The 25,044-nt window shown below is 34.2% G+C and overlaps 1 protein-coding gene across 3 annotated transcripts in view; it reads left to right on the forward strand.

Annotated features, from left to right (window-relative positions):
- LOC143912184 (uncharacterized) overlaps positions 1-25,044 on the forward strand; it is a 62,204-nt gene that overhangs the window by 27,081 nt on the left and 10,079 nt on the right. For 2 of the 3 annotated variants that reach the window (XM_077431423.1, XM_077431424.1), the window contains exon 1: positions 10,506-10,710. The exons of the other annotated variant lie outside the window; for it this stretch is intronic. The gene's annotated coding sequence lies outside the window, so the exon portion shown is untranslated. Of the gene's footprint in view, positions 1-10,505; positions 10,711-25,044 lie in introns of those variants that run through there. 3 annotated transcript variants of the gene reach the window in all.

Genomic DNA, 25,044 nt, shown 5'->3' on the forward strand with positions numbered 1-25,044 from the left:
TCTCCCTTCGTGATCAGTCCCTCTCCTTACAACCAAAACTGTACAAATCTCTTGCGTATCTTAACACTCGCCTTACTGTGCTACAAAAAATCCGCTTGCCAATGAACGCAGAGCGTCCAGTTGAAAATGTGTGCCTTGAGTTAAAGTTAAATATCTTCCAACTAAGTAGTAACTTTTTTTTGTATTCGAGCTAATCTATTCATCTAATATATAATTTTGAAAGAGACTTTGTATGTATGTATGTTTTGATTAGTAGAATCCGTAACGTTATGAGTGTTATGACGACGATATCGATATCGATTTCGATTCCATTGTCGATTCAGATATCGATTTTGATTTCGATCTAATTCCTATTTAAGTTCCGATTTCCAGTTTTCAGTTTGATTCCCGGGTCTGGTTTCAATTCCAATTCCGAATTCCGATTCCTTATTTTTATTCTAGTTTCAGAATGTTTACTATTAGATTAGCCATGTTTAAGAGATTTATATTACAAATACCGAGCGAAGCCGGGTAAAAAAACTAGTAAGAAATAAAATTGAGCCTTCCAGTTATTTGTTCGAACACGAAATTCTATAAATTTCAAATGGTACGAATTAAAAAACCTAAACTCTGGAGTTAAGTTCAATGTTTATGAGTGAACACAATAATTTCAAGAACAGTCTTTTCTATTTTCATCGCTCGGCTGTAAGTACATAGTTAGTCGTAGACGATTTGTAGAGTAAGAGTGCAAATGCGGTCCTGAAGCCCTCATGCATCTGGCCAGAAGCTGCGACGATGCACTTGCGTACAAGTAGGCTTCCTTTTCAAAGTCGTGATCGTTGAGCGGGTCTCGGTGTGTCCGGTCATGACCCAAGCCCCAGAGGCCTCAAGGGCCACACTAGCCGTTATGAAATCTTCCGCAATACATGTTATTAGACCGAAGACCACAAAACGGCGATCATCCATCACTCTACCCCATATTTTGATCTTCACAGACTCGAGGCCACTAATCGACTTTCAACAACGAAACGAATTTCACCTACCACCTGCAAGAATCAATATATGTATAAACATGCGTAGAAAAAAAAACATACATACAAAGCACACACTAGTGTCAACACCCGGGTAAAAGTTGACGCGCTTCAAAGTGCCGATTTCACATTTCGTCCACGATTGAAAAGAAAAACCAACTTTCATATGTGTATTACCTATATGAGTACTACCAATGCGCGATGGTCTGGTTTACTGCATAACGGTGCAACAAAATTTGCATCAACTCTGTACTTATATATGTATGTATGTAGGTATCCAAAGACGACCTTGCAATTTGTGGGTATCGTCTTGAGAATGATTTTAAGACGACCTACGCATCCTTCGTTCGAGGCTAATGCAATAATGCAATTTGCAGCTGCCGACGCACTGTCATCCTGCATATCCGACACAAGTTTAAATGCCAACAATAAATCCAAAACGACCACTCATTTCGCAATGATTGCTATTAGAGTGTAAGTCGACAACCATTTTTGGGGAATTTTTTTTCCTTCATTTTTTTTTCAGTATAAAAATATAGTTATAAAACTTACATAACACTCGTGTAGATTTTGTAGTTTCAAGTATGTAGTGTCAATTTCAAGATCCATAATTGGTGATATTTTACTGTCTCACTTGCGGGTGGAAATATGTCGGAAAGCACTTTAGGTCTTTAAAGCAATGACTAAAAAAAGAAAACCTTTTATTGTTGGACAGAAGTGAAAGCATATAAAAGGGAGAAGTTATAAATGAGTATGGAATGGAATGCAGACAGTTTTTTATACTGTTAAGTGGCTCACGAGACGATATGACCCGCTTACAGGACCTTAAAGGGTCAACGAGTACCACACACACTTCAGCAATACAAAAAGCATAACATAACTCAAAGGGAAAAATTAGAATAAATTGCGAATTGCATTCAAAGATGAATTCATTCAAACTGCACTAGGTATGTAGGCATTATATTTAGAACCAGTAGTAACTATTTATGTAAACTGAAATGCTTCATATTTGCAGAATATACTATCAATGCTAGAATCTAAGTCTTTGATCAACTTTTAAATGATAGTAATAATTTTATTAAAATAACCTCGCTTTGTTAGTAAATTTGCTATAGATACGGTTTTGCTTAAATGCACAGTATTGACTGGCCCTGATACCAAAACTAATATCTGTACTCTGTAATATTATGTACATACATAAGTACATATTGTATAACTGAACCGTTTTACTCACAAAGCGTAATTTGAGTATCACTGGAACTAATGCATCTGTCAATGAAGAATGGAAATGAAGCGAGACGAACAATGAACTGCGCATATGAATGCGCCATGTCAGCGAATCTCAATCTCTATTATTATGATTTCGTTTTGTTGAAAATTAATTAATCAACCCTATGTCGAATCGCTTTTATTATGTTTTTGTATCTTGTTATGATGGTTTATACGTCGCAAGAGTTCCACGCAATTGAATAATGGCTCGAATTTTGGGATAGGTCAATGATTGGATAACAATAGAGATCGCAACATCCTCTTTGGCCATTTGAAAAATAAAATAATCATTAAGTAATATATGTTGCTTGATAGTAATATATGTATGTTGCTTGATAGTAATATATTTTGCTATAGAATATTGAATTAATATGATGGAATTGTTGATTAAAAATTAAAAAATAAATATTATGTTAGAAAACAAATAATGTGAGAAAAATGTAAAGTTGCATTGTGGAAATCTATTGATTTTTAAAATTATCATTTTGTATTATCATCTCCTGCGTAATTTATCAATAGATTGTATTGTATAAGATAGTTCTATGCGGAATTAATTTCGTCTGGAAACTTTAACCTTACACGAGTTGAACTCTCTTCAAAGTCCACTCTCTCAAAATAAAGTCATTGAGAAATTTCTCTTTTCTCTTGTGTTTATATACATATGAGACAAGGCCATTATGTATTACTAATTCATGAAATTTGTTTACGATTTCACGGCGTACGCACACAAGGTGTTGATGTGATTCATCCATCTTAGTCAGTCATCTTCGGATATTAAAGTGACATTACCACGACCGATCGACTGAGTCATCTCTGATTCGATTCAACATTTCTAAAAAATTAAATGTATTGAAGCAATAAGTAGTTATCTTTTCATCTTCATATTTTTGATCATACTCAAAGGGAAAATGGTAAACTATTTATATTACCTTATCTATGTACAAAAAAATTTACATCAAAATTATCTATATTATTTTCATCGTCGCGGAAGTCCAATTTTCAGTTCCAAAAACTCTATTTCTGTTTGAATTAATTCACAAATTGTTATCAGTTATTTTAATTCGATATTTCTAGATTCTCGGAAAAGCAGAATAAACGTAGTTTTTAAATATGTGTTTTTAAATATTTTTTAACGCAAAACATTATATTTAATGTTTTGCGAGATATTTCTCTGTTCTGTTGTTCTGTTACGTTCTGACTTACACCAATTTCAAATATAACGGCTCATATGTATGTACATATGAAGTTAAATATTTTATTATTTGCGCTGAAACTTTCACAACTTAAATAGACTGGTTCACATGCTATTCAGAAATTATACGTAAACTTTTTCAAGTATTACTAAATTGGCACCCGAGGCATTTTTTCATCGAACCCGCCCTTTCTACTCGTCTACATGCAGTTAAGAAGGAATGTCTATTTCGTAACTCGCTCAGCGTTGGAATTTCCAAGAGTAAATCTTAACAGGGAGAGTAGTTGTAATTTTAGTGCGGCGGACGTGTTTCAGTCGGTCGTCCCAGCATAGCCAGGATGCAGTGGATGCAGCAGTTGCATTCCATCGCCGAGTTCGCCTCTGGTCGTTATTGAAACGTTTGCCTATGAGTTTCATATACATACATACATATGTATACCTGAGTATACTTACATATGTATGCGGTCACAAATAGCGGCTTTTAACCGATCCGGTTGTATGCAAGCAACATTTTGCATGTCTTATACATAACGGGCGCGCACGGATCAAAATGGAACTAGGATACTACATATTATACTTTCAGATCGATTTTTTTTTAAATTAATTTTGTATATCTACTGAATAGATCCATTCTGAAAAAAAAAACCATAAATAAATGTAGAAGTAACTAATGGGCACTTTAATCATGTTAATTGTTTTGGATCGTTACTTATGATCGTTTTACGATTTAAGGTCTGTTCATACTAGCATAGCACGTACAGTTAACTGCACGTAACCAGCAATACTAAAAGTGTATTTTGGTACATTTTGTATTGACACATTTATGTCTAACGTGGCGTAGACGTAATAGCAGTAGCCGACAAAATCTATTCATACTATAAAGCACTGCGTGTCACCGTATGTATCATGCAAAATCTGTTTTCTTTGGCCACTGTGGAAATATTCACGCCCAACGTGACGTCATAGTAGTGAGTGCACGCGCACTAACAAAATTTTGTCTGAACGTGCCAAAACTTGTCTGAACGTGCCGAAACCGTGAGGTGCTGGATAGTTTGAATATAAACTGTCGCTTGCGTGAGCTGCTGTGCTGTTCTGTAGCCGTGAACTGCTGGATAGTATAAAGATACCTTTATAGTGATTGTTCGTAGAATTTTATTTATTTATAGGTAATTTTTGAATTGAACTGCGTATGTTAATTAAGTACAGTTGAGATTTTTTTTTTCAAATAATCTTAATTTCTTATTTAAAATCTGTTGAATCTTTATATCATAGCGGCACAATGATAGAAAATATCCCGTACTTGAATTTTTCAGCTATTCAAATTTTACGTCTACAATAACATCCGTTAGTTCGTTTGTTATAAGTTTACAACTTGTTGCACATGTGCCTGTCGAAGCTGAATTTATTATTTGATTGGTTGTTTCAATTTGAACTCTTGTTTCAATTTGAACATATAAGAAGCAAATACACATATTTGTATATTTAAAATTGTACATACATATGTATGTACATATATATGAGCCGTTATATTTGAAAGTGGCGGTAGTCCAAATTTCAGTTAAAAAAACAATACTTCTGTTTGACTTCATTCACAATTTGCTATCACTTATTTTAATTTGAAATGTCCAGAATCTCTTAAAATCAAATTAAACGTATTACACGCTACCAGTATTTTTAAACATTGCTAATCGCAAAACATTATATTTAATGTTTTGCGAGATATTTCTTGAAATGAAGAAAAGTGGATTTATGTCAGTTTCAATTATAACGGCTAATATGTATGTATGTTAGATAGTGATGCATACATATTAAAAAGCAGTCAAGTATCGAGTTGATTAAATTTGGCAGTATTGCAATAGTAGGGTTAAACTTAAAGCATTACATTTGATATCAAAATTGCTGAAATATTTTACAAATGGTATAAAAATAAAAATGATTAATCGGTTAGTGCGCAGCTTACGCTACAATCTCGTATAATTTGTCTTCAGTGCGTTCATGACTTTGGTATTCTCATCTTATTCCTCTTGATATACATAAAATTAAAGGAAATGGTCATTGCAGATCCGCTGTTAAAATGTGAAAGAAAGAAAGTAAAATTTAGACTACAATAGACTGTAGTCTGTAGGAAGAACTATTTTTTTAAATCACGACAATGTTTGATGCGCTATTGATTATAGAGTGAATCTCACGCAGACCATTCTACTATAGCGTGCACTTAATACAAGCACTTTTACTAGGTGTGGTATAATTTAAAATTTTATGTTGAACGGACTGATTCTTTCAGTGTGTACCTAAATTTGAACTGAATCGTTTTCTCACGTTCTTGTATGTATGTATATATATAGAACATACATTTGCTTGTAAAAATATAAAGAAAAACATGCTTAAAGTTAATTCATATTTAAATTTTTAGGCATCGATTTTTTATATATATTTATATGACTAGAGTGGAACTGCTGAATTTTAAAATGAAAAATATGAATGATATGCATAGCCAAGTTATAATCAAAGACATCATTACCATTGGTTTAAAATTCAAGTAGTTAATTGTTACAGAGCAGCCAATTATTTTGGTCTCCCCGTACTTAAATTAAATTTTTAGAACACTTTTGTTATAAATATTGATTAAAATATCTGCCATTGTTTCGTTGTACTTTCACATTTTCTAATTTCTTAAAATAAACGAACGATTCATCTGAAAAAAAAATGCACCGATTACGCGCCACTCGTTCACCATTACAATGCGCTTCAGCACTAACCTGAAAAGGCGCTCTGATTAGAATCTGGTGATCTGGTTTACACACTCGGAAGATACCATTCATTCAGCAATTTAATTATTCCAATTTAAGTGTGTGCGTTTGTGTGTGGGTGCATTTTTTTCTTCTTTCGAACCAAGGAAACGAGATCGATTCACTTATGATTGTTTCAGCGTTCGGTTGCGTGATTTTCGCGGTCGGTCGAGCATGAGGATCGGATGTGAGCCGGCAGTTTATCCTAGTTTTTGAGCAACAAATTGTATATAAAGCTACCTATAGCTGTCGGCTCATATCCGACCTACCGCAATTTCGATAGAAAAAGTCTAACTTTCGTTGCAGTGAATTGCAACATTTTTCACAATGACGATGCAATTCGACAGGCAGCCATCTGTGTCGTATAATTATTTTTCATGCGATATTAGACACCAATATGGGGTTGGAAACCCCTGCATGTAACTATGGGGTGACGTTCATCCGGGTAAACATTTAGAATAATTCATACCCTCATCTTTGTAATCCCACTACTCTATTTGATTAAAATCAATTAAACGAACCATATAATAAATTTTACCATCAATAAGAAATGGAAAAAGTATTGTAAATTTATTAAATTACAATCATTCCAGTTGCTCGAATTGACTGTATTTGGTTTAATTTATTATTGATTTAAAATTACATATGCAATAACTATTCCGTTCTTACATACATATGTTTGGTAAATATTTATTTTCAAATAAAACTTCAACTCATCAAATGAGCTCTTGAAAACGAGTAAACCTGAAAAATCACCAACTTTCACAATTTATTATTCGTAATTTACGAGGTAAATTTCCATAATCGCAAAAGTAAAAGTACCAAAAATTTTACTCGCTTCATAAAAAAACGCATCACAACGTACATATGTACTGAATATGTGAAATATTTTAAGTGTTGGAATTTTCGGTTTGAAGTTTAACGATTTGTGTGTGTGTGTGCTCTCTTATACCGGATGTGGCAATCGAAGGGTGCTCACTTAACTCTCCAGACAATCAGTAATACGAGAATGAGCTATTTTAGAACTCTGGGGATTTTCAAAAAGGATAAATGAAAGAAAACACGAGGGGATTTTTAGAGTATTAACTGCTGTAAAAGCGCAGATTGACGAGTGCACTATAGATAGGGTTGCCATACGTCCCGTATTTCACTACTCGGTCCCGTATTACAATTTGTCCCGTTTTCTCCCTAAACTTTTCTCCAAAAACAGACTGTCAATTTCTTTAAAACTGCTGTGGAATACATTGATAAGTGGTCCCAATCATTCAAAAAATTTAATGCTTTCGATTGGATGACTCTCAAGCAAGTTCCTGAATGGGGGGAAATAGAATGAACCGTTGAATATTTGCAAGTAAGGAAAATCGATGTTGGAAACAATGAGCTTCTTTTCAACCAGTTCGTATATTTAAAAAATTATTTAAATAAAAATAATCCCAACGAAAGCTGGGAGACAACGCTGAAATTGAGTATGGAAGAGAAATGGCTGAAGTTTTTTTAGACATACCAAGCATATTGAACAGAAGTCATGTTTAATAAAACTATGTGAGTATATATTTGCCATTCCAGCCCACAATGACAATGTGGAGAGAATATTTTCCCTGATGTCAACACAATGGTCGGATGAAAGAAATAAGCTGGCGGTTGAGACAGTTGAGGCAATTTTGGTTTGCCAGTATAATTTTAAAATGACTTGCGCCCAATTTTATCATCATGTTAGAGAGGAAAACGATTTAATTAAAAAAGTTAAATCATCGTTAAAATACGATTGGGCTAAAAAAGACTAATTTTTTAAAATAAACTATTACCTACCTACTTTTCCATGTTTTATTTATGTAGCACTTAAATGTCCCGTATCAATGCTTGACAATTATGGCAACCCTAACTATAGATGCTGTTCTTACGTTTTGTTTTTTTTTTCTATGAGGGAAAAATAGCGGGCCAACCCTTCTAAAGCAAACATGTGATGGATTAGTGCACATAGCTGTTGAAATGTTTACTTATCGTTATTACATCTCGTATGGTTTTTCAATTTTTGAAAATTTTTCTTCTTCAAGAAAAACAAAACTCCAGGCCGACTTTTTACTCAATGTTTTGGTAAATGTAATCTGACAAAAAATTGTAATTATTTAACAGATCAACTTTTTATTCTGTTCATAATGCGTATTCACTATTATGCACAATATCAATATCACACTGCATAACAAAAGACAACAATAACATACACATTTGATACGGCGAAAGTTTTGTTACACATGGGAAAATTTTTATATACAATTTTTTTTGTTGTAAGAGTCGTATCAACAATCAACGTTTAATTATTGCTTAGATTGAATAATACAATAAGATTATTAATATTGAAGAAGCGTAATATTATAATTTATAAATACATACATATGTACTTTCACAAAAGGTTAGGACGGAATTTATTACGCTCACCCACTTTTGACGCACGTTGCTAGGTTAAATCGTTTAACGATACTCAAAACGCATTATTATATCGTATCTAAGGCTGTGCACGTCATTAGATTTTTGGGTCATATGAACGATTCCTTTGAGCTTTAAGGGCACACTGGCATTTTTCTACCAATGTACTGAATGTATTTTGAAAGGTCACAATCGAAATGCAAACGACCGAATGTGACATTTCTTTAAAATTGGATGGGTGTAACGGTGTTTGACACCTTACCCAAATTGGGACATTTTGTCTATTGTTCCATTATTGTAAATGCTTTGTAAAAAAGGTTCGGCAAACCTTTAACAATGCATTTACAACATGTGAACAATGAACAGCGCGCTCTGGGTCCGCTCTTTATACATAAGGAATTTAGTCATTTATCTGTAGATCAGTGGCAGTTCGTCAGATGCTGTATCTCTATTGCACAGTCCATAGTTGCACGTGTCCGAGGAGTGTTTCGTAGGAGCGCCAGCTCTCCTCGGAAACACTGCTTACACACATGCAACTGTGGACTGTGCGATAGAGATAAAACATCTAACCGGCCAACACTACTGTAGATTATGATTTTTATTTTTAAGAAATATGATTAGCTTTGTACTTAATTTAATTTATTAGAAATCTTTTAAGTTCTTAAAACTAGATCAAATTTTTTTCATTATTGTATTCGGCACATCTTTCAAAAGAAAATCAACAAATTTATTCCCCAAACGGACTATTCTCAATAAGAGTATTGTCTGTGAATTTCCATAGGTATTTTTAAACTTTATTTTGCTATTGGATTTATTGTTATTTAATATTAGTTTTCTTTGTTTTTTATTCTCCTGTGATCAAAACTCATGTGAGCAATCCTCTTGTGGGGAATAATCATAGAACCGTTTTATTCATCTAAGCTACAGGACTATTGTAAATTTTAATAGTCAGGGTAATTGTAAATAACAATAGATCGTTCCCTCCCGTGGCGACTCGTTCACAAGGGCTGCGGGCTGCAGCCCTCCCATTAGAGTACATATTCATGTACACTGCATCCTTCCTAGTATTGTGCATATGCATGCTATTTGTTTGCATTTGGTCACTGGTATGGTCAACGAGCTACATACTACAACCCAATTCATCTCTGCAGCCCCCACTTTGAATTCTCACGAGCCGCCACTGGTTTTATCAAAGTGTTCAAAGCAAGAGGGTAAAAAAGCTGGTAAAAACATGTTTTTTCTAAGAAATTAAAAATAGTAACTCGATCCCTAGCATATGCACGTCTATACATGACATTCGATATAAAAACGGAATGGAGAATTACAAGTTGTTTAGATGCAATTTCCAAAAAATCACTAAAATAACTGTCCCTTACTATTTCATTGACAAATGACTGCAAACGTACCAAAAATATATACATATGTATGTGCAGATGTACTCAGTTACTAAAATAAATAAAGAACAAATGTTTCCTGCCTCTTGTATTTTTTTTCTACTATACAATGTATGTGATGAATGCAAGAAAAAAAGTTTCCGTAAAAAAATTTAATATTAATTTTGACAACAAAAAAAAGAATGGTTTTGCTACAGTTGCACATTCACAATTCGACAACAATAATAAATGCGTAAAAAATGTGTAGTTGTGTGCGTTTGTGACCGTCTTCTTGAACTTGTGTGAAAACTTTCTACAATTACGAACAAATTTATTCTTATCTTTGTCCTTTTCTATAGCGTTAACCAACCATATCCGATATCTCTTTCGCTCACTCTTTTTTCCCTGTTTGCCTCGAGGTCTCAACGATTCATCTGCAGTTTGAATCAGTCGCGGTACTTTTGCTGGCCGGGTAGGACGTGTAGTCTGTGCTATTCGCGACGTCAAATGTTGTTTTGAATTTTGTAAATTTCGAACATAAAACGCGATATTACGACCCGTTATCATCGAACTTGAAAGTGATTTGAGTGCTTTTGACATTTTGAAGTTATTTGGATTCTATGTAATTTTTGAACGCATCTTCAAACTGTCAAGTGAGTATGATTTTATCAGTGGTTCAAAAGTTGTTACAATATCAAATTATAAACGTACATATGTAAATTTTGACATATATTTTATTAGACTGGTATTATTAAACCCCTATTATTATATTTCTATATTCATAAACGTTCTTCAAAGACGAATGTCGACTTTGATTTCATTTCTAGCTAATTCAAATGTATGTAAAATTTAGTTTGACTAAAAATCTTATGTTATGTAGGTGTAATTTTCGATATCCAATTATCGAAATCAACCTTTGAATGTCTACGCAATTAACTACGATGATGATGAACATTTTGTATAAAAAGTTCCTGACAGTTTTGAGCTTTATCTTATCTCATCTGATCGACGTATCCAGTCTTCTAAATTTAACTTATTCTATTACGTGTATCCCATTTTTTTCACTATTCAAATTCTAATGCTATAAAAAAATCTGAATCTAATAACCGGTATCGAATCTAAAGAATTCCATTCCGTGGGAGGATATATCTTCATTGTAGATAGTTCAATATATGTATGTATTATTAAAGAAAAGGAGCAAAAGTTTTGAACTACATTTTATAGTTGTTTTCCAAGGTCCTTGCAGCTTTTGCAGGCTGTACGATTGTATGAACCGTCTCTCTACTTCGGTTTAATGGTTTAATTGGTTTCAAGAAAGGGTAACCAGTTATGCGACCCGCTTCTTCTAATAAAATACATACATACGTATATTAATAAAATAAAATCCTGAATATTTTATTTTATCACATTTTATGTGAAACAAAAATCCTGATTATTATTACTGACATGTTTTGATGCGTTCCTCATGAATGGTTTTCGATTTATGGTACGAATATGTATCATTTGGCATACCAAGTTGACCCTAATCGCTCATGCAAAGTGTATTCGCGTGTATTTACGTGCTTATTATGAATGAAGTTCATTCAATGAAATACATATAATGCCACGAATATAATGGTTAGTCTGCCATTGCATTTTTTCTACGTAAATGGGTGTTCTAAAATATAAATGAATATCGATAAAGATTCTATGCGACGAGTGAAAAAGATGCATCGTACGTTTGAAAATAGAATCCATTCATATTTAAATTTTTAGATTTTTTTCACAACTAAAATGCTTGCATACATATATGTATGTATATATGTACATATGTGTACTGTCATATTTGCGTTTGAATTAATAAGATTCAATTAATAAAACTTTAACGATCTCATTTATACGGTCCAATATGCATACATAGTTATGTGAATTAAAATTTAATACGAATTAAATTGGTTAATTATAATGAAAAAAAAAACAACATTTACTTTGCTGAAAAGCTTTCTCTTCGCACTTATACGCTTGTACTATTTTTTTCTAATTAGCCTACATTATCTCAGTGTGGTGTATCTTCATCCATTGTTCTATTCATTAATATTTATTTATGTACGTTTTTGAAGATGTGCCTCACTAATTTTACATCGATTTTTACGGAATTCTAATTTCATTAAAAAGCCATTATTTATAAATATGTATTTCGAACACATTTACGTTCGCTTTTAAATCGTTATTTCAATGATTTTTTTTAAATACATAAGTTAATACCTACATATTCATGGAATCATCAAGCCTACTGAGAATTTAGATAATTCCTAACTCGTTAAATGGCATTCTTTTTGCCTTGCTAGATTATATCTAGATAAAACTTTACCATAGGCTGAATGAAGAACTACATATATATCATCATCATTCACAGCCATTCGCCATCCATCGATGAAGGTCTCGCCAACACGCTTCCATTCTTCTCTGTTGAGTAATTTTCACCAATCTCCCTTATGATCTTTCTTGTACCCTTTTAAATTTTCTCGGGTACCATTCGAGCACTTCTTTTATCCATCTATCGTCGGTTCTTAAAGCTAAAGTTTGTATGTTATCTGAGGGTGTTGACCCTTTTTTGCGGAATTATATTGCGTGAGTTCTTCTTGAGCGCCTATGAAAATTAGGATTTCTCGCGACTGCGCCACTATTGAGTGCATTCTTCCGGGAGCCTAATTTTTACACGAGGGCCCAATTCCTAGCTACGCCACTGGTAATGGTGAGAGCAAAGAAATTGAAATGGCAATGGGCAGGTTGCTCTCACCACTAGATAATATCAACCATCTTTGTCATACTTCTAACCCACGTGCTTTGTTAATCTCTCCTCGTTACGCCAAGCATACAGCGTTTCATACTTCTCTGGGTGCACTTTACCTTACGCAGCATTCTGGCTTTCGATGCCCAAGTTTCGCATCCATACGTCATCACTTGCAAGACACATTGATCGAAGATCTTTTTCTTCAGGCAGAGTGGCATTTTATATTTGAATACGGTATTCATTCGTATTCTGTTCTTCGAAAAAGTAAACAGGCCATATAAATCAAAAAGTTTTGGATGCATTCAATGTCAGTAGGAAACTCGAAACGTTTTTTTCATACAGAATTGCAGTTTTTTGTAGTTCATTTATACAAGAATTCCATGTTGAAAATCAGAAAATGTTACCCGAAAGTTTTTATGCATACATACATAATATGTAAATAGTAATTTATTCAGAATTTCAATTAAAAATCAATAATATTAGTTAAAAACAACTCTCACGATTTTTTTTATAATAAAGTTTCCCTTTCTGAATAGCTTACTTTTGACATTATGTATGTATGTATGTATGTATAATGTATTCTCCATAACCACCGAATATTCTATTTTTCAATTCCTACTATTAATTAACACCCTGCATATTATATTATATGTACTACGTATGTATCTAATAGTAGAAACATTCTACTAACATTGAGTTTCGGTAATCGGTCAGATCTGCACACGCGAGTCGACAATTAACCTGTTGCGCTCAATCAAAAAAATTCAAACGAGAAAGTGCGTCCTGAATGTGTTTCGAGCGAAGACGATCGCGATCGATCGTTTTATATTTGTGTCGAACGTGTGATGACTTCATCGTCCAGCAATCTCCATATGTCGGAAGTGAACTTTCATCATCGTCGTTGTCGATATTTTACCATACTATAAATTTGTGTGAAAACCACCCTCCATATTTCAATTATCAAACAGCCTTTTTTTGATATATTTATTACTTTAATTAAACTTCGCGTCGACTCTCCTTCACTAATTTGCTATATGTATATACATATATGTTACAGTCGAAGTGTATTTTCAGTTGTAATATAGTTCAACTGGCATTTTAGATCTATCATATTCTAATAAAATTCAATGGGTACCATTTATGGGCCCGGCAAATAAAAAAATGCCCCTCTCTAAAATAGCTCGCATGACAGATTCGGTTTTTGCCCGGCAAATCAAACGTCAAATGGGTTGCCAGTAACAAAAATAAATACTTACCCTAACAACCTAATCTTAAATGAATAGGGCCAACCCTAACCTAACCTAACCCTTAAATAAATAAGTGTTGGCTGCTGAGATATTACGATTAACCAGTGAAAATGTAACTGGTTATGATTTCACTGAAACGTCAAATTTTATTTTTGTTACTGGCAACCCGTTTGACGTTTGATTTGCCGGGCGAACGCCGATTCTGTCGTGCGAGCTATTTTAGAGATGTTAATTTGACATTAAATGTCGTTTTAACATTTGGCGTGTAATTTATTTTACAGCCGTGCCAAAAATATTATCTCAAATTCAATTAGTAAATTATATCTTTACAAGCGCAAATACACTTTGAACAATGTGCAATGATTTGATGTTTTACGGATGCTTTAGAATTCAATAATGCGTTAATATTTGCTAGGTATTAAGGTAATGAGTATCATATTATGATAACTCTGAATATGTGTTCAGAACAAAAATATGACTTTCCAACTTAATTTACTAATCGAGTAACGTTCTCACGAAAACCTAACCTCTCCATCTAACCTGGTACCAACTTATAATTGTATTTTCAGTTGTAATGTATTTTGACCAGTTGAAATGTAATTCGACATATGAATGAACTTAAGTGGGTAGACGGAATTTATTCCAACTAGACAAAATATATACTAGTGAAAATACACTTCAACTATAACGTGTTTGTTGTTGGTACCAGGTTAGATGGAATATATTCCAACTAGTCAATGTATTTTACAACAAGAAGGTACACTTCATCTGTAACATATGTATAATAACTTCCTTTGTAAAAAAACAACCACAAATTTGTATAAAATGTTAGTCATAGTTCTCACAGTGATTCATCGTGATCTTGGCATCAAATACATATATGAATTTTAGTGCATCGCGGAAAAAGTACATAGATATTATTATTACTTGCAATAATTGCAATGCACTGTTCCGGTTCGTCTCTACCACTGACATAATAAACGCAGAGTACTCTCCACAACGGTATCAAATCACCGATACCGTGACGATTGAAGGGAAGGAGAAGGTGGAGGTGCAGTGGTTTCCGGTTTCGATGGGGTACCGTTGTGCATATGTATTCAACGACGCGATTGGTAAATTTGCAAAAATGTGCATATTTTCGCTTTCGAATTGCTCGTTCGTTCGCTAGAGTGGCCATATGGCGAGAGTTGTGTTTAAATTATACGTACATATTATCGATTTTGTAATTTTGTTTGATTTTGCGGTCGTTTGTATGTATGTAGTATGTACGTGGAATTAATTCATTTCATGCGAAGCGACATTTGGTCAGTGTGAAGGGGAAGAGGAGTATACAATGACCTCTCCCCCCTCGTGTTAATTCATACTGTTCGTTTTGTGGAATGAGTCGGGCGTTTTAATTAACTAGCATATACCACGATGAGGATAATGCTATGTATAATGGAGTGCATATTGTGAACTTTGGTAGTTGAAAGTATAAGCCGCTGTTTCGAATGAGATTTTGTTGTATTTTTGATTCAATTAGGGGCGATACTAATATACATACTATCAGTTACTGGATATTGCAGTTTTTTTTGGGTAAGGGGGATGTAATCTATTGATAGTTAAAACTGGTTTTTAACAATTTGAGTTTTTGCGTACTTTGGGGGGGTATGGTTCGTTAATTCTTTTTTGTGGATGCAAACTAATCGAGTGACTAAACGTTTAACAGAAACGTTCACCCATACGCCCTTACTAATGGTAGGAATTAAACTTCGCATAACGTCAGTTGCTTTTGGCACAAAAAAGGTTCACTATTGTTAATTTCTTTTATCACTTTATCTCTTGCTTTGACCACTAATGGAACGGTATATTGTTATTTGCAAACTAATACTCGCTGCCTTTTTGTAAGAACACACTAAAAAATGCGGCACGGTAGGGCTAAGTGGACTCCAGCTGTAATAGTCGTGTCTTTGTGTCATAGTTAAGAAGTAATAGATCCTGGAAAAAAAATTTTCAGCTTTTTTAATGAGAAAGCTTTACATTTTCGGTCCATTTTCGATGATGACTTTGCATATGTTTGCGCGACATATTAGTTAATTCATCGCTTACATTTGTTAACATTAATTTAATATTTTTTAATTTATACACATCCAAAATAACAAGTAGTTATTTGAAAAATAGTTATACAAGTTATATAACATATTTTGTTTTTCATAATATTAATTCGCGGGAAAATATTTATTATTTAAATTAAAGATATATTAATAAAAAAGGTTATTAGTTTTTTTTTCGAGTAGGTACATATTATTATTGAATAGTCATTATGGATAGTTGAAATGCTGATACAAACCACATCCTAGTTGAAAGTAAAATTATGAACTGGAAAATGTGCATTTCTACGAAACCCCAAAAATGAATCAACAATTTAAATACCAAAAGAATTGACTAACGAAAATACAATGGAGCTTTTTTTTTACAAAACTTGTGTATGTACTTTTAATATACATAAGATGTGAATCAATGGAATCATTTGTTTCTATTCATCTGACCTTAGGCAGGCTTAATGATAACTTATTTCAATTAAATTTATTCTGACCTTGCTGAATTATTTTAATTAAATAAGTGCGTACTGATTCTTGGAAATGAGTAATTAATCACATAATGTAGAAGAATAGCTGAAATTGAATATGCAGAATTGTGGTCTTCTTGTCTCACAGGGATAACATTACGAAAGTTGATACCCAGGATTTTACCAACGAAATACCGCAATAGCTTCTCGCATGTGTTAGACATACAATATATGAATTGAGGTTTGGTAGTATGTATGTACATATGTATACTCGATGGTTATTGGAATCAATTGACGTCAATTTGACGATTGATCAATACATCGATCGATGACATATTCTAGTCTGAGGTGTTAAATAGGCGTCACAATGTCAATAGCCGTGTCAATGGTCGATATCAAGAAAATACATATGAAATTGTGTAATAAAAATACTAGATACTTTTGAAGTGTGTCATATACTAGCATTTGACCTATTAATGATTGAAATTTTCATTTCCGCGCTTGCTTTTCGATACGGCTGTGCCTTGAATAGTTGAAATGTCATTCTGCAGGTGGTTGTGAAATCAATTTTGTTTTGCGATTATTGTATAGATATTTTGAATGCGTTGTGAAAACAGCTGCAGAATGGACCACTAGGAATATGGAAATTCCTTAGGTTTTTTCTTTTCTTTACTGATATGTATTTTGAACTTTTTGGTGCAATTGGTGTTAGAAGCGTATCTGTTCTTATCTACCTGTTTATATTTTTCTTTAAAAAATGGTTTTCAATATAATCTAGATACTGATTCTATGTATTATAGTTAACTTTTAGTGACAGTACTATTTATGTTCAACCTTTTATAGATGAATACTGATAGGTTAACATTGAAGTTCCCGACTGAGAAACGATATGCATATGTACTTACATAAATATGTTTGTACATATTGTGAAAGATAACTGTCAACTTTTGTGGAACTTGTTCTATTTACTTAAGATTTTGTGTGAACTAAATACGTCACGTCATGTAAATAAACGATTTGTAAATAAATAATTTTGATGTCTATAACTAAATATAGCTTACAATCTAATATCATACCTATTTGGAATGATAGATGTTTTTATACGGCGGTGTTTATTTAAAGATAATCCTTTGTTGGCAAAATTGCAGGCTTCAATCCGAGGTTTCGAAACTCGAACGTAATAATGCAACGGAGTGCCTTTCGCAATCTTTGCACGCGAAAGGAAATAAATTACAAAGTGAAATTTCCACAAAGTTACGTCTTCTGATGCGATTTTCTTGTAACTTTACAAATATGTGCATCGACTTGATAAATCCAAAAATTACAACAACAGCCTTGTAGACGAAAGCCGAAAATTATGTATAAATTATCAGCGATGACAATCCAATAAAACTGAGAATGTTCAGGCTCGCAAAGATGTGTAACACATGTGCCAGAACACATGTCATGTCTCTGTGACGGATGCTTGTTATTTTGATTATTTTATGCATGTTTTTATCGAGCCATTAAATTTCACATAGTAGTCACCATAGTTCTCCAAATCTTCGAGTAATATAATATAATATCCATCTACCCAGCATGACACTATGAGTTTCGATAATTGCGTTTAAAATTTATGAAGCGGGATTTGTTGAAATGATGATTCCAAAAGTGGAAGGCGATTACAATTTGATTTTGGTACATAAAACCCACATCGATTTTGAATAAATGTCGTTATGCAACCACTGGGAAGTGTGGGCGATAGAGCGCCATATTCAAAATCAATTTTTTATAGCATTATTATTACCTTTTGATTTATTTACGATCGAAGTCATATGTATATACCTCGAACTAATTTTTTAGAAACCTAGTTCTGTTAGTTTGGAACTACAAATGAATGTATTAATTGTTTTTATAACACTGATTTAAAATTTGATGTATATATTACAGTAATTTCATACTAGCAGTGAAAGTATACTTTCACTGGCGCTTTAGGGAATTCATATTCTGAATACTTTACATTTACTTCTGACACCTCTATTAATTTTGTGTCTACTTAGTCTACCTCCAACAAATTTTTTTCGATATCTTCTTCAGTGTATATAAATGCTTAATTACATCAGAAGGCAAATTTAATGTTGCTAGAACAAATTTTGCAATTTGGCCAAATACAGCTCGTTTGATTCCTGAATATAATGGTTTATTTTTGATAAATTGGACAGTCCTCAATCCTTTCTTCCAGTTGGTGCTGTTATGAATTTATGATCTAGCATCCAGGTTAACAACATATTTTAATTTTTCAGATTTGTGTAATATGCTTTCATCGACTGGGTTGGCGAAAGTATAATTTCAGTGGGAAATACAGATTCGCTGTAACATATACATATGTACATATCAAAGAATTCTGTAGACGTATCTATACATATATAATGGAATAGTTAGAGGTCGTTTATCAAGCATAACGTTTTGAAACTCAAAAGGTGAACTTACGACGAATACAGCTTCTTGGTTTGACTTTTGCTAGATTTTTTGCGTATACTTAATGTGTAATATCCGGGATTGGTATGATGTTTTTATCAACTATTTACGCATTTGGATTGTTTTAACCTCTAATATTTCCAGTACACACCTTTTCTACCTGTCCGCTACAGATCTCGCATAAATCGAGTATATTATAACTTCCGCTCGAACGGACGAGGTCATTAGAATGTGGGACTGCGAATTGTATAGCAAAATCTATGTAACTTATCATTGACGTCATATATGTGCATGTGTATGTACATACGTCGTTTCAAAAATGCATCATATTTTTATCTTGGAAATAAAAAGAAAACTCGGCAAAATGCGCTTCGAGGCGAAATGTGTGTAAAAATTCCGTAAGAATTATTGCATTTTTGTTGGTTTTTTTTTTGTTATATTGTGTACTGATTTGATTCATTAGCAAGACTTTTTATTAATAATATCACAATGTCATATAAATTTTAAATTAAATTCTACGCGAATTATTAATTTTCGTTGGCGGACGCTCCGTGGGAAAAAGCTTAACTGTATATGAAGTTCATGTTATTATTTTTTTTCACTATCTTTTTGTTTTCGCGTTGTAAAAATTTTCCGGAAACATTTCACATGGTCGTACGAGCCATTCCCATGAACCGGAATGACTAAGAATTAATGTAAGCACATTTTTTCGTAGGTTTTCGCAGCACTTACTAATCATTTTTAAAGCGTAAATTGTCCATTGTATGTCACAGCATCCATCGCCATGATAAATTAGGGAAAGCATTTTAGCTGTATCATAGTTTGTGGGATTAAAATTCTCAATTGATATTAATTGCAAGCACTCTGTAATTCTATTCAACGCTGGGTCTCTGAAAATTCTCATAAACCTAGCCCAGTCGGTTCTACTCTGCTGGGTCATCATTTGAAGGTGGGTCATCTGTTGCGTAGTCGCTTATTTATGTATGCTTCAAGTTTTTTTCAAGATTATACGGTATTCTTTGGGATAGATAATAACCATACACAAAAGTGGAGTAGATTAGTGCGTGAGGTGTGTTGTGTAGAAGAACCGGTCCTCTTATAACTGCTAGAACTTTGTAAAATATCTCATACGAAATTCCTACAGCATCGTGAGGCCAATTCAAGTATTTGGGTCAGCGGTCGTAACGGGAACTGTCTTCGGAAACAGTGTGGTCACGCCGATGAGGTTTCGCTATCTCTGTTCTTCGCCATAAGACCTGTCTTCTGCTTGTAAGTTCCTCGAACTGGACATTCAAAGGTCAATCTTTGATTTTGATTTCAATGCACGTATGAATTCAAACGCTTCTCTGCAAAAACTACCGCTGCTCTTTAATACGGAACCTGTATTCTAACTGAAAGCACTTAGTGAGGTATTCTTATGCTTCCTTTTAGTGATCTGCCATTATATTGGATCATAACTAGGCTTTCTGTTGTTACAAGGTTACTTCGGTAGAACTGTAGAGGACGTTTAACAACTTCTCACAATTTGAGCTTAATGAGACATTCATTGTACACAACACGAAGACACTGATTGGATAATAGCATTGGAATCCGTTTCAAATTAACGTTCTACAGCACAAAACATATTCTACATTCTGTACTTGCATACCTTTGGTTTTAATGTACTGTGTCTGAAACACGTGCAACAAACGTTTCCAGTCCGAAATGTACGAGCTAAAAGAAATAACAGTCTAGATATCAAATGAGTTGTGAACATGTGGGGCTGAGATGCATCCGGATAAAAGTGAGAATGGATGCAATCGTGGCAAGCGATGCATCCAACCGTCAAAGTGACCGCTCTACATTACAACAACACACGGGATGCGTAATAGGAGGCACGTTCCTTCGGACCATTCTCACTTTTGCCACGCTAGTTCCGCTCTGAAGAGTTTCAGAGAACGCTCACTTCTAAAAAAAAAAAAAACAACGATCGTAAATGTAAGCACTGACAGACGCTCGACGAGTATGTCGCAATTTACCCACTTTTTTATTTAAATATAAAATCTTGTTCAATTATCACTCGTAGCTGCAACCGGTTATTTGTGACCAGTTGATCCGTGAAAAATTTTCAATGACACTGCCGGATCTGTGAGAAAATTTAACGTCCATTGATGTTTAATAATTCTATTATATTTACATACATATTGATGTTTTGGAAGACATACATATATCTAACCCCTTCTTATACCAAATATTATTTTAACGTTTGTATGTTGTTTTAACACAGCTAGCGGCGTGTTGTCACGCTTTTTACCATTGCCAATTGCCGAAAATGATGCGCATTATTCATTAAAGATTAGAAACACTCTTTTGAAAGCGTGTGTATATATAATTATGCCATTATGTTGTCAAACGTTTGATTACCTTTTTATTGGTTCTACTCTGTTCAGTCCATAATTGTCGATTTCCATTTTGTGTTTTTATTGTTTCAAGTTCGGTAAATGTTGCGAGGTCGTCTGCATTTAAAACCTGCTTATTAATCCTTGAAAAGTTGTATGTACATATGAAGTTGCTTCTCTTCCTTTTGGCTCTGTCTACCAAAACTGTGTAGATATATACATGCTATTGAATACCATTTTTGATATAGTTACAAGCAGTGGTGTAGTACTAAATAAAAAGAACCAGGGCGGTGTTTAATTTTTACGACCCCCCCCCCCCCCGCTTTTTTAGCTACTTAAAAATATGTATCCTAATATTGGTAGCACAAATATTTATAAAAAAATCAAATGCTAATTAACTTGAAAATTCAATCAGAATGGTCTGAGTAAGTTATTATTTTTTGCAATATAATATTATACAGTTCTGATGATTCGATTTCGGCATCATTCAAAGTGTCGATAATTTTTTCAATGGGTTGTTGAGCTGTTTTTGAAAATTTTTCTGCACTCAAATGGGTATTTGAATGAGGATACGGTTTTAGTCACCAAATGTTAAAACGAGAGTCTGCTCACAATATTTGGTATACAAAATTTTATATGAAATATAAGCAAAAATATTTTTTAATTGTACTCAAAAAACAATTTTTACATCAAAGTACCAGGGTGGTGACCTGGCCCGACTACACAACTGGACTTAAAAGTCAACTACTTACTTCTTGAATGGGAACTCCAAGGTCGCCTTTTTCTTCTTCCGAACGAGTTGTATCAATGGAAGTTCTTTATAATTTCTTCTTTTTATATATTTTTTTCTCATTACTTCCAAACCAACCGTGACCTGATTTACCGCGGGTCCAGCTGCTGCACCTCTGGTCCCAAGAAGACCGGTCAAGATTTCTACTAGCAGATCGCTCTGGGCCACACGCGTTTCTTTCTCTCGAGAGAGGAGTTCTGGCCATGAAGATCGGGTTAAGAACCTGTCCTTGATGCTTCACCATCTAACAGGTGTTGTCTGCCCATTAACGACTCGTAATACTTTTTATATTAGACCATATATGAAGCGCTTTCTCTTCGAACAGAAATGTCGATATTAGAGAGAGAGAGAGATAGATTTCACAATGACCGTTCAAATCCAAAACTTGTCAATCATATTAAATACCAATCAGTTGCGCAACTTTAATTTCAAACAAAATTGGAACACATATTTTTTCAATATTCTATGACTCTTAACAATCACTGAGGACTGCGGTTCTGTCGTTACTGTCAAATGTTTTTCCACCCCTCATGACTTAATTGTTTCCTCGTTGATTGACCATGATCCAAAGGAGTTGATTCTTGCCAACTTCGTAGGACATGGTCATTCCAATTTATCGTTGATCTTTTCTTTCTCGATACAGCGCCGACAACCATTACTTTTTCAAAAAATTCTGGACCAAGGCTTGTAAATTTAAAATAAACTTTTATATCAAGATCTTGTGATATGTGTATTGGTGCTAGTAACTACCTAAGTAATTTAATCACTAACACATTTCAAAAGCATCTATTCTTGGACGATCACGAGTTGTCTGCTTTCTATGGAAATATTAGAATTCTGGCGAATTGATTTTTGGTTTTCCTGGATATGATGGAATATTGCTGTATGTGTTTTAATTAGTTTTTCATCAGAAAATAAATGATACATATTCTTCGTTTTACCATTTAAGTACTAAATGGTTCAAAGATTGACTGCCCAACTTGTGAACTTTTGTTGTATTGCATTTGTGGATATTACGCAGGTGATTCCATAAATCCATATTTATACCACTTCGTCTAAATTTTCATCCACGACATGTTTGAACAACTGCTTAGGAATTACCATGTTAACAAATTGACACATTCGTTTGAAATGTACGTAGCGTAATTTACGAGTCAAATGCGTTCATAGTCATTGCTATGCGAGGCGAACGGTGAAAGGTGGAATGTTCCTCAAACGACTGCCAAGATCTACGGGTTAAAAAATAGAAACAGCTTTCTACAAAAACCGAATACCTATCCGATCCTTACACTCACGTCTAAAATTCCAACTTGCCCGCACGAATCATCGCTCAAAAGTCTCATTTTCCAAATTGATTGCCAAATTGGGCGTGTACGCGATCTCCACCGTTGAATGGTGTCTGGAAAAAACTTTTTTCGCATATATCATCATAGATCTACTTTTTGAGAGTTCACCGACCGGTTTTTAGCCAGATCCAATTTAGATACGTGGCTCGATTTTAATTTCTAACTAACGAACGCGTTTCGTCTTCGCCCCGGTCGGTCGGTTGTCTTGTCTCTGTTGTGAAAGCAGTTGCCGGTGGTTCCCTTCTTCTGCTCCAACAATGGATCGCTCGAACCGGTCCGCACGTTTTCCAATCTCGACAAAAAACAGACACTAAACTTCTAAATTCGTTGTGACATCACATCTTCTCGGTACGAGCCGTGTCTTCTTTCTTCAAATGCACCGTGATTACCTTGAAAGCAGTTGTTAGAACACTTGGCATTTCGTCGCTTCTTCTCGACCTCAAATACGTAATTCTCAAATTGCATACATACATACATGCGCTTCTGACACAATGAAGTAAATATTTCATTCAAGGCCAGGCACTAAAAAGTCAAAACAGCAGCCATTTTCTATGTGGTTGGCTAATGGTGGATCATAATACAACTTGGCCATTCAAGTCACCAACATCAACAATGAATGAAACACGATGAAAAATATATATCGATGTTGCGCACAAGACGAGCTTTCATAGAAAACGCGTTTATTTGAAGTAACATCTTTTCTGCAGCGCATTTTTTAAATGATAAAATCAGTGGTTGCTAAAGCTCAGCACGAGCAAAGAGCCGGGGCCACACCGTTCGACTTAGTCGCTCGCTTGGTCGTTCACTTGGTCGCTCGCTAGTCTTTCTACTCGGGAGACTAGAATTATCTCAATACATGACGATGCAGTCACTCGTGCCAATAGTTTTTTCATTTCACTATAGAGTTTTCAACATGTCACGATACACGTTACATGTGTTCGTAGTTTTTTCACTATGTAGTCGCAGACGACTAATCGCTAAATGTGGCTCCCTTCAATACAACGTTATACATTTTGAGGGATCGTGTTGGTCATAAAATTGTCGAGACCATTCCCAACGTCTGCGAACGATCTCGCTGGTCGGTGGACTTTATTACTCGAGAGACCGATGAGTTGCACGGTGTGGCCGGTCTCATACAGCTGCATAAGATTTATCTGATCGCACGACCAGTCTTCCGATAAAGTTGCCCGCAAGTCGCACGCAAGTCGCACGGTGTGGCCCGGCTCAAATGCAACAAGATACAATCAGTGATTCGAAAAGTGATTGTCAATCACTTTTCGAATATTGATACTCATAGCTTTTCGGTAATCGGGCTTCATAATATATTGTCAAAGTTGAGCTCGTTCATGGCGACTTTTATTTATTGTTTTAAGTACATATCATATAACTTATGCACATACATAGTATATGACACTATTAAGGAAAATATGAACTCTAAGCTTGATCAT

The sequence above is a fragment of the Arctopsyche grandis genome, chromosome 5, assembly GCF_051622035.1.
Source record: "Arctopsyche grandis isolate Sample6627 chromosome 5, ASM5162203v2, whole genome shotgun sequence".
Lineage (NCBI taxonomy): Eukaryota > Metazoa > Arthropoda > Insecta > Trichoptera > Hydropsychidae > Arctopsyche > Arctopsyche grandis.